Genomic DNA, 16,548 nt, shown 5'->3' on the forward strand with positions numbered 1-16,548 from the left:
GGTACAGACTGAATCTGCCCGGATGTCCTGTTTGTGGATTTTGAGAAGCATGTAAAACCAGATTGGACAGGGTTTGGGGAACTACAAGATGGAGAGGTGTAGAGGGAAGATCTCCAGAGGATATGAGGTCAATGAAAACAATCTTTTTGATGCTCAGACATTGAGTTCTGGAATAGAGGGAAATTAGAATAAGTGCCTGAGAGTTTGAGCCCAGTCTTTGGGAGGTAAAGGCTGGGGTAACGATGGATGATAGCCCTTTAATGGCATGTTTGATTAAAAAACAGGTCAGTGTTAGACCCATGAGAGCGGAGTGCATCAAGCTCAGAGGGAGATGGGTTCGAGTGGGTGAAGGGAACAAGGAAGTTAAGGTGACTGCTGCCAACATAAGTCATGTCTCACAAACTTGATTGAGATTTTTGAAGAAGTAACAATAAGGATTGATGAGGACAGAGCAGTGGTCATGATCTAAGTAAGGCGTTCAGCAAGGTTTCTCATGGTAGACTGGTTCGTGAGGTTAGATCACATGGATTACAGGCGGAACTAGCCATTTAGATACAAAATTGGCTCGAGGGTAGCAGACAGAGGGTGGTGGTGAGGGGTAGCTTTTCAGACTGGAGGCCTTGAACAGCAGTGTACAATAAGGATCAGTGATGGCTCCACTGCTTTTCATCATTTATATATATTTGAATAAAAACATAGGAGGTATAGTTAGTAAGTTCGCAGATGACACCAAAATTGGAGACATAACAGACAGTGAAGAAGGTTACCTCTAAGTACAATGGGACCTCAAACAGATGGGCCTATGGGCTGAAGAGTGACAGATGGAGTTTAATTTAGACAAATGTGAGGTGCTGCATTTTGGAAAGGCAAATCAGGGCAGGACTTATACACTTAATAATAAGGTCCTGGGGAATGTTACTGTACAGAGACCTTGGAGTGCAGGTTCTTGGTTTCTTGAAAGTGGAGTCACAGGAAGATAGGATAGTGAAGAAGGCGTTTGGTATGCTTTCCTTTATTGGTCAGAGCATCAAGAATAGGAGTTGGGAGGTCATGTTGCGGCCGTATAAGACATTGGTGAGGCCACGTTTGGAGTACTGTGTGCAATTCTAGTCTCCCTGCAATGGGGAAGATGTTGTGAAATGTGAAAGAGCTCAGAAAAGACTGACAAGGATGTTGCCAGGGTTGGACGGTTTGAGCTGTCAGGAGAGGCTGAACAGGCTGGGACTGTTTTCCCTGGAGTGTCGGAGGCTGAGGGGTGACTTTACAGAGGCTTATAAAATCCTGAGGGGCATGGATAGGGTAAATAGACAAGGTCTTTTCCCTGGGGTGGGGGAGTCCAGAGCTAGAGAGCATAGGTTTAGGGTGAGAGGGATAAAGTTAAAAGGGACCTAAGGGCCAACCTTTTCACACAGAGGGTGGTGTGTGTATGGACTGAGCTACCAGAGGAAGTGGTAGAGGCTGGTACAATATAAAAGGAGTCTGGATGGGTATATGAGTAGGAAGGGTTAAGAGGGATATGGGCTAAATGCAGATAAATTTGACGAGAGTTTCTAGGATAGCTGGTCAGCATGAACGAGTTGGACCGAAGAATCTGTTTCCATGCTGTACATCTCTATGACTCTACTACTTGAGAGTTTTCATGAAGAGATCAAGGACAAGGAAAGGGTTCCAGGGGAAAGTGGAGTATTGGAGCTGGGTGAAAGATTGCCTGAGAAGAGGACTCTGCCACAAAGGCACAGACGTAGATACAATGGAAGAAGAATTCAATGTCATGTTGTGCTCAAAATTCACTGAAGTGGAGGCATAAAGGGATCAGCCCGAGGTCTTTGCTGACTGCAGATCATTCACCATCAGAGAGCAGAAGGTCAAAGGATATAATGATGAGAGGGAGGATGAGAAGAATGAAAAGGATCAAAAGACACAACTGGGGAGAAACAATCGAAAGCAATGTCAGTATATAACGCCTCTTGGGACTTGCGTTTACTTGGCACCCGAAAGGATGAGAAAAGTACGTTGCTTCAAACTGTCGGCTGGAAATGGAACTGGGAACCAAGGCAACTTTGGGAGAAAGTGAGTCAGTCCTGATGACGAGCACATTTGGGAGTTTGCATGTGGCAGTGCATAGCACAGTGTGTGGATCCCAGGTCACAGTGTAAATAGCTGCCTGAGGAAGACTATATGTCTCACAGCACTTTTATCATGAGTGACAAAAGTTTACAGAGTGGTCAAGCAGTTGGCAAAAACCAGTAATGTCTTCAAACTTAGACTTCAAAGTAGCATTGTCTGTTATACATTCATACTAAATATTGTTGGATATGGTTATCATTTAAAGCTCTAATTTCTAGCTGTATTCAATAAGTATTTATTTATCTTCACGTGTTTGTGTCCATGTTGTAATCTGATGAGACGTAGAGTTCCAGAGTGTTCAGTGTGCAGTCTGCTTATAGAGTGCTCTAACCCTGACCCCCTGTACCTTTTATACCTAGTGATGTGCAGTCCCATGACATCATCATACAGTTGCTCCAGGCTGTTGAAGTTCTTGCACACAGAAGCCACCCAAAATCCTGGATGGATTTGAAACACATCAGATGAGACTTCAGTTGAAATCCAAGTTAGTGCCGGAGATTAGTTCCCGAGGAACTAGATGTAGCTGTGAAAGAAAGCTCTGGTAAACATTTGGTGAAGCATCCAAGGGGAAGTGAATTGTAATGAAGGTGAACAAAATGAAAGAGACAAACAAAAATCCTGTTGGAGATAAGAGCAGAGCTTTGCAAGGGATGAAAATTGGCTGTGAATTAAACATTAACACAAAAACAAAATACTGTCAAGCAAATTGGGAAACAAAATTGTTTTCAACTGAATTAAAACATAGAAACATAGAAGATAGGAGCAGGAGGAGGCCATTCAGCCATTCAAACCTGCCCCACCATTAATCACCATCATGACTGATCATCCATCTCAGCAGCTGAATCCTACTTTCTCCCCAAAACCTTTGATCCCATTCGCCCCAAGTGCTATATCTAGCTGCCTCTTGAATACATTCAATGTTTTGGCATCAACTACTTCCTGTGGTACACTGCTCCCAGTTATACTGATCGTGGGTTACACTCATCATGGGGTACACTGCTCCCAGTTATACTGATCCTGGGGTACATTGATCCTGGAGTGAACTGATCATGGGGTACACTGCTCCCGGTTATACTGATCTTGGGTTACACTGATCCTGGCGTGCACTGCCCCAGGGGACTCTGTTCCTGGGGTATATGCCTTTTGGAAAACACTGATTCTGGAATATATTGCTATTGTGAATCTCTAATCCTTGTTCACACTACACCTGGTGAACACTCTACCTAGTATACTCTTATCATGGGACACACTCTTCCTGACTCAGAACTACATTACTCCTGGTCTAAACCCCTCTTCAGTACATGCCTCTTGAGATACGTTGATCTTAGGGTTCACACATCCAAGAGTATAGTGCCTCAGCTACCCCTAAGATACACTCACCCTGGGATATGTTCATCTTGGGATACACTTTACAGTACACGAGACAGTAATATGCTTGAAAATTAACTTAATTCTTTCTTGTTTCAAACCATTGTTTAGTTAACATGGTAGACTGAACAGCACGTATCTAATGAAATCTTTCAGAAAGGAAAGTGATGCAAGAATGATTCCCTGAAGTTTAATGACTTGCTCCTGTTGGGAAAGTAATTCTCACATTGCATCAAATACTGCAATTTATTTCATATTGTTTTTAATTTTTTTGCAGAGTATAACACTCTCAGGTATTTAGTGACTCCCAGCTCTTTGATCTCCGGATATGAGTGAAAACCTGCAGATGTGTCGGATTGCACCTTCTTCTTGGTGCATGTCGGATCCCATAGCTTTGATGTATGAGCATTTGATGTGTGTTCTGTCGCAATCTATCGCTCCCACCTCCTCCGTCTCTAATTAAAAATCAATGTGTCAAAATCTCTGGGGGTTATTACGCTAAATGGTGCTGTGTTAACAAGAAATACTTGTCTGAAAGTTTAGATTTGTCATGCAATTTTCAGGCCAATTGATGCTCAGCATGGTTGAAATGTTGAAATGTACCAGCAGACAGGGAAAGCAGCAACTGTACGTTTAGCACTCAACACAAGCATGTGCGGCTTGGAGCAATACCATATCCGGTCCATGTACCCACCTCCATTGACAATGAGCTGCAGGATGGCTCAGCAACTGAAGACAAGGGCAGGAGATGTGCTGGTCCAGAAGGACATGCGATACCTGCCAGAGGTGGGAATCGACCCCATCACCAGCCCCCCCAAACACCACCCCCCCCCCCCCAATCTGGGATGGTTGGTCCGTCTGACGAAGAGAGATTGGGAAACTGAGCCAATATGCTCCAGAGCTTTGAGGAATGAGAGGTGATCCCTTTGAAACTTACAGAATATTGAAAGGAATAGACAGGGGAGATGCAGCTAAGATGATTCCCCTCTTTGAGGAACCCAGAACAAGGCGGTCACAATTTAAACATCCGGGGGTGTCACCTCATACTGAGAATTCTCCTAGTACTGGAATTCTCCACTACAAAGGGTCTGTGGGGCTCAGACTTGAGTATATTTAAGGTAGAGATTGATGAATTTCGCATTACCATGGTGTACATATTATGGGATAGGGGGAGGAAAAGACAGTACTCAGTCTCCCAGAGAATACAGTAAGTGGATGAGGCCAAAACAATCAATGCTTTCAAAGAAGATTATGATATAGTTCTTAGGATGAAAGGAATCAAAGAGTATGAGGAGGAAGTGGGCCTAGGGGACTGAGTTGAATGATCAGCTTTTATCGTGTTGAATAGCAGAGAAGTATCAAGGGGTCCTGGTTAACCCCTTGAGTGTCCTAACTCTCAGGAACAGCCAGAAAGTAGAGTCTATCCTCAGTTTAAAACAAGAAAGATTTTTTTTTTATCTCCAGCACCAGGACACAATCGCAACAGAACTCACTCAGAAATAAATACAAGTTTCGCTATAATTTTATTGCTTAGATTATCCATTCCACATTATGCTTTTTTAAAAGGTAAAAATGTTCATTTTTCCATCAATTAATGGGCACGACAAAAGAATGCAAACTTTGACATTAGCAAAAAAAAAACAAATTGCTGGAAAAGCTCAGCAGGTCTGACAGCACCTGTGGAGAGAAATCAGAGTTAATGTTTCAGGCATGGTAACCCTTCTTCATTGTTCTAAGGAAGGGTCACTCAACCCAAAAAGTGAATTCTGATTTATTTCCACAGATGCTGCCAGACCTGCTGAGCTTTTCCAGCAACTACTAAAATGTCCATCCATGCTAGCCCCATTTCCCTGCACTTGGCTCATATTCCTCTAAACCTTTCCTATGTACGTATTTGTCCAAATGCCTTTTAAATGTTGTTTTTTGATTTACAGCATCTGCAATTCTCTTTGGTTTTTAATCGGACCTCATCAAGCCATGTTAGCTTGTGTGCTTTGCAACTTTCAAATTAATGCCACAGTGTTTAAGTTAGCTGAAACATAATTGTCATGTTTTGTAACTCTCTGAAGCAGATGATTTCACTCTGTCCAATTTTGTTTATTTCGAGGTTCTTTGAAACATCACAGTGTTCTAACATTGCACCAAAACAAGATGTAGATTTGCAGAATAACTAAAACAGTAGCAAAATTCCGTGGATTTGAGAGTCATTGCGTGATAGAGATGTAAAGCATGGAAACAGACACTTTGGCCCAACCCCTCCACGCCGACCAGATATCCCAACCTAATCTAGTCCCACCTGCCAGCACCCGGACCACATCCCTCTAAACCCTTCCTATTCATATACCCATCCAAATGCCTCTTAAATGTTGCAATTGTACCCGCCTCCACCACTTCCTCTGGCAGCTCATTCCATACACGCACCACCCTCTGTGGTCTCTTTTATATCTTTCACCTCTCACCCTAAACCTATGCCCTTTAGTTCTGGACTCCCCCAACCCAGGGAAAAGACTTGTTCTATTTATCCTATCCATGCCCCTCATAATTTTATAAACCTCTATAAGGTCACCCCTCAGCCTCCGATGCTCCAGGGAAAACAGCCCCAGCCTGTTCAGCCTCTCCCTGTAGCTCAAATCCTCCAACCCTGGCAAAATCCTTGTAAATCTTTTCTGAACCCTTTCAAGTTTCACAACATCTTTCCCATAGGAAGGAGACCAGAATTGCATGCAATATTCCAACAGTGGCCTAACCAATGTCCTGTACAGCCACAACATGACCTCCCAACTCCTGTACTCAATACTCTGAACAATAAAGGAAAGCATACCAAAAGCCTTCTTCACTATCCTATCTACCTGCAACTCCACTTTCAAGTAGCTATTAACTTGCACTCCAAGGTCTCTTTGTTCAGCAACACTCCCTAGGACCTTACCATTAAGTGTATAAGTCCTGCTAAGATTTGCTTTCTCAAAATTCAGCACCTTGCATTTATCTGAATTAAACTCCATCTGCCACTTCTCAGCCCATTGGCCCATCTGGTTAAGATCCTGTTGTAATCTGAGGTAACCCTCTTCACTGTCCACTACACCTCCAATTTTGGTATCATCTGCAAACTTACTAACTGTGTCTCTTATGCTCTCATCCAAATCATTTATGTAAATGACAAAAAGTAGAGGGCCCAGCACCGATCCTTGTGGCACTCCATTGGTCATGGGCCTCCAGTCTGAAAAACAACCCTCCACCACCAGCCAGCACCCGTCTTCTACCTTTGAGCTGGTTCTGTATCCAAATGGCTAGTTCTCCCTGTATTCTGTAAGATCTAACCTTGCTAATCAGTCTCCCATGGGGAACCTTGTTGAACGTCCATATAGATCACATCTACCGCTCTGCCCTCATCATTCCTCTTTGTTACTTCCTCAAAAAACTCAATCATGTTTGATGAGACTCAATTTCCCATGCACAATCCCTGATCAGTCCTTGCCTTTCCAAATACATGTACATCCTGTACCTCGACTGTCCCAAACTGGACCAAATGTTCATCCACCCGAACCCCATTTCCTTGCACTTGACCCATATCCTGCTAAACCTTTCCTATCCATGTATTTGTCCAAATGCCTTTTAAATTGTGTTAATGTACCCTCCTCAACCACTTCCGCTGGCAGCTCATTCCATATGCGCACCACCCTCTGTGTAAAAAAACTTGCCTCTCAGGTTCCCTTTTATTCTTTCCCCTCTAACCTTAAACTGATGCCCTCGAGTCCTCGATTCCACAACCCTGGGAAAAAGACTGAATGGTAATCTTCTTTTAAGCAGACTGTTGTGGGAATATTCTTCGAGAGGTACAAATGATTTCTCTCCAGAATTGTGGCTCACTGTTTGTTGTTACATGTAAGCACAGGTGATGAGTGGGTAAAATGGGGAAGATCTTTTCCCACTGTGCTTCACAGCCAATGGGGTTGACCTCAATGACTGAGTGTCTAGAGCTCTTTGGAGTCCCACAGTTTCACAAATTCTCAAGCTTTGTCTATGCCCCAACTAGTCAAACCCTTACTCTGAGTCTGTTAATCTCAGTTCTGGATTCCCTAAGCACAGGGGTCATTATCTGACCATCTAACACTCTTGAAGATCATTTACAAATCCCATAATGTGTGTTAAAAACCATTTTGACCAAAATGGTCATTAAATGTTACAATTTGAAACCCCCACTGCTCATAGATGATCCATTCTGAGTAAACTTGCCATTGAACTTGGAAGTGAATATTAGAGTGGTGCGAGAAAAGTGCAGCAGGTCAGGCAGCATCCCAGGAGCAGGAAAATCGACGTTTCGGGCCAAAGTCCTTCATCAGGAAGTTGGAAGTTGAAAGTAATTGAATTTGGAAGTCAGTGAATCCTTACAAAGTGAATTCAGGAAATGGAGGCACTTAGATTAATTAGCTTCCAATTTAGCATGAGAATGGAACACTGTTGAAATTTTATGAGGGGTCATAAACCAGAGTTTTTCGTTTGTAAAGGCTATTTTCCTATTGAGGCACCTCCAATTAACTGATACTCAAATAGACCAGACTCGATTGCAGATTGAACATCAAACCATATCACATTATATTAGAACTGACCTCGACAAAAATTAATCTATTCAACTAGTTAATTCCAGGTCTACTAAAGGCAATCTTTGCAATATGGTAACTGGAATGAGTTCTAAATTCTGGTAGAAAAGGTAATAAAACAGCTTTTATACCTCAAGCTCCTTTAGCTCAATAGATGGGAAGGCAATTAAATCTCTCAGGCCCAGCTCAGTATTAATTTGAAATTAGAGTACATTAGGCATTCCAATTGATATAGTGTGTCAATACCATCTGTATCTCTTCAGAATAGATTTTATGAAGGGCAGAGCAAGCTAGAGGGGCCAAATGGCCTATTCCCACTCTTACAGCTGACAAAACAGATTGGAGATGCTCAAAATCGCGACTCAGAACAAGATGATAATATATTGGGGTGGATGTAATATTCATCTTGCCTAAAGATGGTATTGTTCTCACGATTAAAAAGTGACATTTTACAGTATCATTCACAGACTCAGGGAGCCACAATAAACTTGCCCATTACTTAGTTAAGGCTCAGTGTATGGAAAACAGCCAGTGAATGTGTGCATGGGCAGTATAATTCAAACTCAGCCTTAGGTGTTAGTTCACTGATCAATGTTGTACAGGACACCATGGAACATCCCTGAGTGCTCCCTCAGTACTGACCCCTCAACAATATGACACTCCCTCAGTACTGACGCCCCAACAATATGACACTCCCTCAGTACTGACCCCTCAACAATATGACACTCCCTCAGTACTGACCTTCTGATAGTGTGGCACTCCCTCAGTACTGACCCTCTGACAGTACAGCACTCACTCAGCACTGCCCCTGTGACAGTACAGCACTCCCTCAGTACTGACACTGTGACAGTGCGGCACTCCTTCAGTATTGACAATCTAACAATGCAGCACTCCCTCAGTACTGGCCCTCCGATTGTGCGGCACTCCCTCAGTACAGACATTCTGACCTTGCGGCACTTCCTGAGTACTGATCCTCTGACCCTGCGGCACTCCCTCAGTACTGAACCTCCGACAGTACAGCACTCCCTTAGTACTGGCCCTCCAACAGTGCAGCACCTCCTTAGGAATGGCCCATCAACAGTGCGGCACTGCATCAGTACCTACCCTCTGACATTGCGACACTCCCTCAGCACTGACCCTCCGACAGTGCGACACACCCTCAGCACTGACCCTCTGACAGTGCGGCACTCCCTCAGCACTGACCCTCTGACAGTGCAGCACTCCCTCAGTACTGACCCTCCGACAGTGCAATACACCCTCAGCACTGACCCTCTGACAGTGCGGCACTCCCTCAGCACTGACCCTCTGACAGTGCAGCACTCCCTCAGTACTGACCCTCCGACAGTGCAATACACCCTCAGCACTGACCCTCTGACAGTGCGGCACTCCCTCAGTACTGACCCTCTGATAGTGCGGAGCTCCTTCAGCATTGACCCTCCAACACTGTGGCACTCCCTCAGCACTGACCCTCCAACAGTGCGGTCCTCCCTCTGTACTGACCCTCCAACAATATGGCACTCCCACAACACTGACCCTCTGACAGTGCAGCAGCTGCTCAGCACTGACCCTCCGAGAGTGTACCCCTCCCACAGAACTGACACTTTGACAGTGTGGCACCCCCTCAGCACTGACCCTCCCACAGTACGGCATCCCCTCAGTACTGACTCTCCGACAGTGCAACACTCCTTCAGCACTATCCCTCTGACAGTGCGGCACTCCCTCTGTACTGACCTCCAACAGTGCAGCACCTCCTCAGTACTGACTCTCAGATAGCCCAGCACTCCGTCTGTACTGACCTTCTAATGGGTCACTCTGTCAAAACTGGTCCTCCATCAGTGCAGCATCTCCTGAGTACTGATCCTCTAACAGTGCAGTACTCCCTCGCTACTAACTCTCCAACAGTATGGCATTCTCTCAGTACTGACCCTCCGATAGTGCAGCACTCCCTCTTTACTGACCCTCTCACAGTGCGGTACTCTCTCAGCACTGACCTTCTGACAGCATGGCACTCCCTCAGCAGTGACCTCCAACAGCACAGCACCTCCTCAGTATTGACTTTCCAAGAGGGCAGCACTCCCTCAGTACTGACCCTCCAACAGTTTGGCGCTCCCTCAGCACTGACCCTCCGATTGTATGGCATTCTCTCAGTACTGACCCTCCAACAGTGTGGCACTCCCTCAGCAGTGTCCCTCCAACAATATGCCACTCCCACAACATTGACTCTCCAACAGTGCGGCACTCTATGAGTACTGACCCTTCGACAGTGCAGCACTCCCTCGGCCCTGACCCTCCAAAAGTGCAGCACTCTTTCAGTACTGACCTTCTGATAGTGCAGCACTCCTTCAGCAGTGCCCCTCCAACAGTGCAGCACTCCCACAGCATTGACCATCCGATAGTGCGGCACTCCCTCAGCACAGACCCGCCGACAGTGCAACACTCTCTGAGTACTGACCCTCCGACAGTACGGTACTCCCTCAGCACTGATCCTCTGACAGTGTGGCACTCCCTCAATACTGACCCTCCGACAGTGCAGCTCTCCCTCAGCACTGATCCTTCGACAGTGCAGCACTCCCTCAGCAATGACCTTCTGACAGTGCAGCACTCCCTCAACACTGACCCTCCGACAGTGCGGCACTCCCTCAGCACTGACCCTCCGACAGTGCAGCACTCCCTCAGCACTGACCCTCTGACAGTGTGGCACTCCCTCAGCACTGACCCTCCAACAGTGCAGTGCTCCCTCAGTACTTGACCCTCTGAAAGTGCCACCCTCCCTCAGTACTGACCGTCCGACAGTGTGACACCACCTCAGCACTAACACTCCAACAGTGTAGCGCTCCCTCAGAGCTGCCCCTCCAACAATGCGGCACTCCCTCTGTGCTGACCCTTCCACATTGCGGCACTCCCTCAGTAATGACCTTCTGAAAGTGTGGCAATCCCTCAGTGCTGACCCTCCGAAAATGAGGCATGCCCTCTGTATTGGCCCTCTGACAGTGCGCCAGTCCCTCAGCACTGACCCTCCGACAGTGCGGCACTCCCTCAGCACTGACCCTCCGACAGTCCAGCACTCCCTTTTTACTTACCCTCTGAAAGTGCAGTACTCCCTCAGTACTGACCCTCTGACAACACGGCAATCCCTCAGCACTGACCCTCCAACTGTGCAGCACTCCCTCAGCACTGACACTCCCACAGTGCAGCAGTCTCTCAGCACTGACCTTCCGACAGTATGGCACTCCCTCAGCACTGACTCTGTGATAGCACAGCACTCACTTAGCAGTGACCCTCCAATCGTGTGACATTCCCTCAGCAGTGACCCTCTGACAGTGCGGCACTCCTTTGGTACTGACCCTCCGACTGTGTGGCACACCCTCAGCACTGACCCTCTGACAGTACGGCATTCCGTCTGTCGCAAAATCAAACTGAATTTTCTGCTCAATTCCATGCTGTATGTCTTCAAAAGACAATGTTGTAACACCGGCTGAAATTTGTGGTATCCGCAATTTACACTGTCTTCCCATCATTCCTGTTTCAGCCTTTAATTCGCGATTTGGATATTTCTTGTTGAAATCGTTTTCTGTTAACATTCTCCTGTAGCATTTCCACGAGAATTCCTGCGATATTTTTCTATTCGAGATTGTTCTAGCTGGACACTAGGCTGTTTGCTTGTTCTACATGCCAGTGAAAACAGCTGCTTCTGTTGTGTCAGCCTGAAGCTGACTTGTGCTCTCAGCACTTGTATTGCTTTTTATTTTTTTTTCCCCTTTTTTAACGTCCACAAGGGTTCCCAGACACAACTAAGAACAATTTCTTGTCTCCTACCACCAAATCAGCCATGGTATCGTTTCACCTATTAACCACCAGCAGAAAATCATTTGCGTTTGCATTTGAATAATTCCTCATTAAGGCCAATACAATCCATCAAAGTTGAGGCAAAGGGAGAGGGGGCTAAATCAAAGTGGAATTGGAGCGTGTGGAGATAAAGCAGTGCCCACCTCATTCTCCATTTGCAAGGACTCCCGGGCACAGACATCTCTGAGGCAGAGGGACAGACAGTGGGCAGAGATGACCCCTTTCACATCCCGTTACCTGGTACTTTTTATCACAAGCCTGACCAGGTCCAGGAGCTGACTGTTGAGGAGCTCCTTCAATCTGCCTACACCCCTCCGCACCCGACCCCCAGAGTTCAGGAGTGTGGGGCAAACAGTGATGTTTTTGGGCTGAATGTGGTTAACAAAGTGATCATGATCCGAGAATCGTCCCTTTGTGGGTTTAACCAAGGGACCCTGGTGAGAACTGGACTGCTCATCTCCACCAACTGTGTCACAGAACCTGCTCCCTGCAGCTGGTTAGAGTGAGCAGCTGGTGATGCCATGGCAAGGCACTGGGCCCGTGATCCCGAGAGATCGGGCTTCAAATTTCACATGGAGATAGTGACGACTGCAGATGCTGGAGATCAGAGTCAAGAATGTAGTGCTGGAAAAGCACAGCAGGTCAGGCAGCATCTGAGGAGCAGAAGAATCAACATTTCGGGCAAAAGTCCTTCATCAGGATGAAACATCGGTTTTCCTGCTCCTCAGATGTTGCCTGACCTGACGAGCTTTTCCAGCATCACTCTCTCAATTCAAATCCCACATGGAAGCCCATGGAATTCTGATTCATTTCACAAACATGGAATTGAAAGCTAGGTGGGGATTTTCTCATTTTTTTCTGGTTTTGAGAAAGAGTTATGACCCGTACTATCATGTGACTGACACGCTGCCCCATGCTGGGAATCTCACTGGATTACTCACCAAACACCTCATTAAGAGCTGGGAGGTGAGCAAGGATTTATGTCTTAGCCTATCAAAAGCCTGGGAATCTGGGTCTGCCAGTCAAGTCACACTTCTGAGGTGATCCCACAGAAAGATGGTCAGTGTTAATGTATCCCTTTCGCAGGGTCTGGGTCATTGGGAGACTAGAGCCAGGCTGGACGGAGTCAAGGGAGAAGTGGATAGCTCACAAAGGCCATTATCTTGCCCCTTCCCAGTCGTCTCTCTAATTGCCACCAGAGTGAGGTTATTGGAGGCTCTCCAGCTCAATGGGCTGGTTGCCATGGTTTCCCAACAAAACACCGCTCCTCCCTGTCGGGGAGGCAGGTAATTGATGAGGTGGCCCCTTTGGGGCCTTCCTTAATCGCTGTTAGGTGGCGAATTTTATTCATAGACCATTCTACCTGAGGACTCTTGTGGTGTAGTGGTAGTATCCATACCTCTAAGTCAGGAGACCCAGGTTAAAGTCCCAACTGCTTTGGAGGTGTATAGTAACATCTCTGAACAAGTTGAACAAAAACGTCTCCACCTCCCAGAACCGTACTGTAGAGGTAGTGAAGAATTCTCTCTCCGGGACAATTCACCAAATTAATTACCCCTTCCTGTGACCTCAATTGTCACCTCCACGTCCAGGAAGGTGACAATCCTGACTCTAGTTTCAGTGTCAGTGACCGTGAAACTATCCTCAATTGTCACAAAATCTAAGTCAGTAATATCCTTCAAGGAAGGAAATCTGTTGTCCTTCCCTGGTCTGGCCTCCAAACACAGAGCGTTTCTGACAATGGACTAGCAAGCCACTCAGTTTCAGGGCGATTAGGGATGAGGAACAAATGTTGGCCTTGCCAGTGATGCCCACATTCCATGAAAGAATAAAAAACAAAAAACAGGCAGATAGAATTTGGTTTATGGTCTCACCCAAAAGTTGATGCTTTTTGCCTCAGTAGTGCTCTGGAGTATCTGCCTTGGGCTTTGTGGTGTAATGAGATGCATACAGATCATGACATTGTCATTGATGATGCAATGCTGATGTCAGCCAGAGATGGAAGAAGTCTAAATAAGCATGTGAAGAGGGAGGTCTTAGACACTGCACTGGAGAACTTCATTTGAGAACCTACCATTTACAGATGTAAAGGAAGGAATTTTGCAGTACAAAGGAGCTGAGAAGACTTACTTAGAAACAAGGATGAAATAGCCTAAGAGACAGTTTTTGTGTAGACACTCATAGCCCGAGATATTCCACATTCCAAGTGTGGTGCTGTAATGGCTGAAAACATAACGTAGAGCAATGTTTTAATGGACTCAAGCCTTGGAATGCACTTTGAAGTTAAGGCCTTAATGCTCAGAGACAGCAGCATGAACCAACAGAGTCACAACTCATAATTTGGTGTTTTTATTCACTCACACAGAGTGAGCATTGCTGGTTATACCAACATTTATTATCCATCCTTCTCTGCCCTTCAGAAGGTGTTTCTTGAACTGTCACCTTAGGTAAACTCACAATGCCATGAGGGAGAGATTTCCAGGTCTTTGACTGAGCGATATATTTTCCAAACAGGGTGGTACGTGGTTTGGAGGTGAATTTGCTGGAGGTGGGGTTCCAATGTATTTGTTACCCTTGTCCTTTCAAATGGAAGTGGTCGTGGGCTTGGAAGGTGCTGTCTAATGATCCTTGGTGAATTCCTCCTGTGTATCTTGTACATGATACATACAACTGCTACTGGTGGTGGGAGTGAATGATTGTGGGTGTGGAGCCAATAAAGTGGGCTGCTTTGTTCTCGATAGTGTCAAGCTTCTTGAGTGTTGTTGGGGGTGCACTCATCCAGGCAAGTGTGGAGTATTCCATCACACTCCTGACTTGTGTCTTGTAGATGGTGGACATGGGAGTCAGTGAAACAATTATTCACTGTAGACCTCCTTGCCTTTGACCTGCTCTCATAGCTCCTGTATTTATATGGTTAGCCCAATTAAGTTTCTGATCAATAATAACCTCCCAATATGTTGATCACCAACAGACAGAAAGTTAACTATGCAGTCTACAAATAAAATTGAATCATTTAACAGATTACACCACTCTGAATGCTTCTCTTCTGTTCTGATAGAAGGTCAAATACTTGAAACATTAACTTGGTTTCTCTCCACAAACTTGGCTTGACCCATTAATTACTTCCAGTTTTTTTTTCAGATTTACAGCACCTGCAATTATTTTGTTTTTGTATGAATTATTTGGTCATTAGTTTCTTTTATCCTCTGTTTCATTAGAGATTGACTTCTAACAAGCCGAGACCTGTAATATTGTAAAGTGAATCATGTGGATTTGAACAAATTTTAATCACTTTTGGAGAATACAATTAATTTGTTTTGCTTAGAATTGACAAAAGAGTTGATCCTTTATTTTCGAGGTCACAGAATAGGTCACTCTGCATTATTGTATTTGAACTAAGAGAGCACATTGTGTGTATTGTAAATGAGGCTGTTAATATTCCATAGAAACCAATTTTCTACTGCAGATGTGAAGCATTCAATTTAGAATGGGGATGCATATTATCCTAAAATACTTAAATCAAATAGTTATGGATAGGATGTGGTCATAGAGTCATAGAGATAGAGTCATAGAGATGTAGAGCATGGAAACAAACCCTTCGGTCCAACCCGTCCATGGCGACCAGATATCCCAACCCAATCTAGTCCTACCTGCCAGCACCCGGCCCATATCCCTCCAAACCCTTCCTGTTCATGTAACCATCCAGATGCCTCTTAAATGAGGTCATAGAGCATTATTCAAAGGTGCTGAGTTACAGAGTTGCAGAGGAACACAATGGAGCGTTTTAGCACTTTATGTATCCTCACCATTCAGAGAGATCATGGTTGATCTGTGATCTCAGTTTTAAAATTAATAATCGATCTGGTATCAATTGCCATTAGTAGAATAGAATTAGAAACATAAAAGTCTTTCTTAATTTCACTCCTGCAAGGTTAAACTCCAATTTTTGGACACTGCCAATTCTCATATCAGATCTCCTGACCCAGGAGACAGAATATCCATCTATCAAATCCTTTCCCCATAATAGATTGAAAACTTAGATCGAAGCACCTTTCTGACAATTTCAATTCTACGAAATACAATTACAAATAGTTTATCAAATCAATTTTTGTGTTTTAATTATTGGAGCTGAAAAATGTGTTGCTGGAAAAGTGCAGCAGGTCAGGCAGCATCCAGGGAACAGGAGAATCGACATTTCGGGCATAAGCCCTTCTTCAGGCATGAGCCCTTCTCCTGCTCCTTGGATGCTGCCTGACCTGCTGCGCTTTTCCTGCAACACATTTTCAGCTCTGATCTCTTGCATCTGCAGTCCTCACTTCCTCCTTTTAATTGTTGGAGCCAATATTGTGGGATCTCTGCTTCTCTCCTTCCAAAATCATTCCATCCTTCCTGGGTGTGGTGGCAAAGATTCCTCACTATAGTTCCACAAATGGCCTTGCGTGATTTTGTAAAACAGAGTCAGGACTTTCAATATTTTCATCAGGGCATTTACTAATACATTAGGGGCGCGTTTAAACTGTAGTGATAGGGGAGGCTGGGAACATGAATGGGCAAACACAAGAAAGAGAAACAAAATTACAACCTTGGACAGAAAAGTAAAAGGCAGAGG

At 45.1% G+C, this 16,548-nt stretch overlaps 1 pseudogene; it reads left to right on the top strand.

Moving 5' to 3' along the window:
* The first annotated feature begins 242 nt into the window (after nucleotides 1-242).
* Nucleotides 243-16,548, top strand: part of LOC148148743 (uncharacterized) — a 44,163-nt pseudogene continuing 27,857 nt past the window's right edge.

This window comes from Chiloscyllium plagiosum, unplaced genomic scaffold (genome assembly GCF_037043375.1).
Source record: "Chiloscyllium plagiosum isolate Xiang-an unplaced genomic scaffold, Cpla_swu_hap1 HiC_scaffold_11, whole genome shotgun sequence".
Taxonomy (NCBI): domain Eukaryota; kingdom Metazoa; phylum Chordata; class Chondrichthyes; order Orectolobiformes; family Hemiscylliidae; genus Chiloscyllium; species Chiloscyllium plagiosum.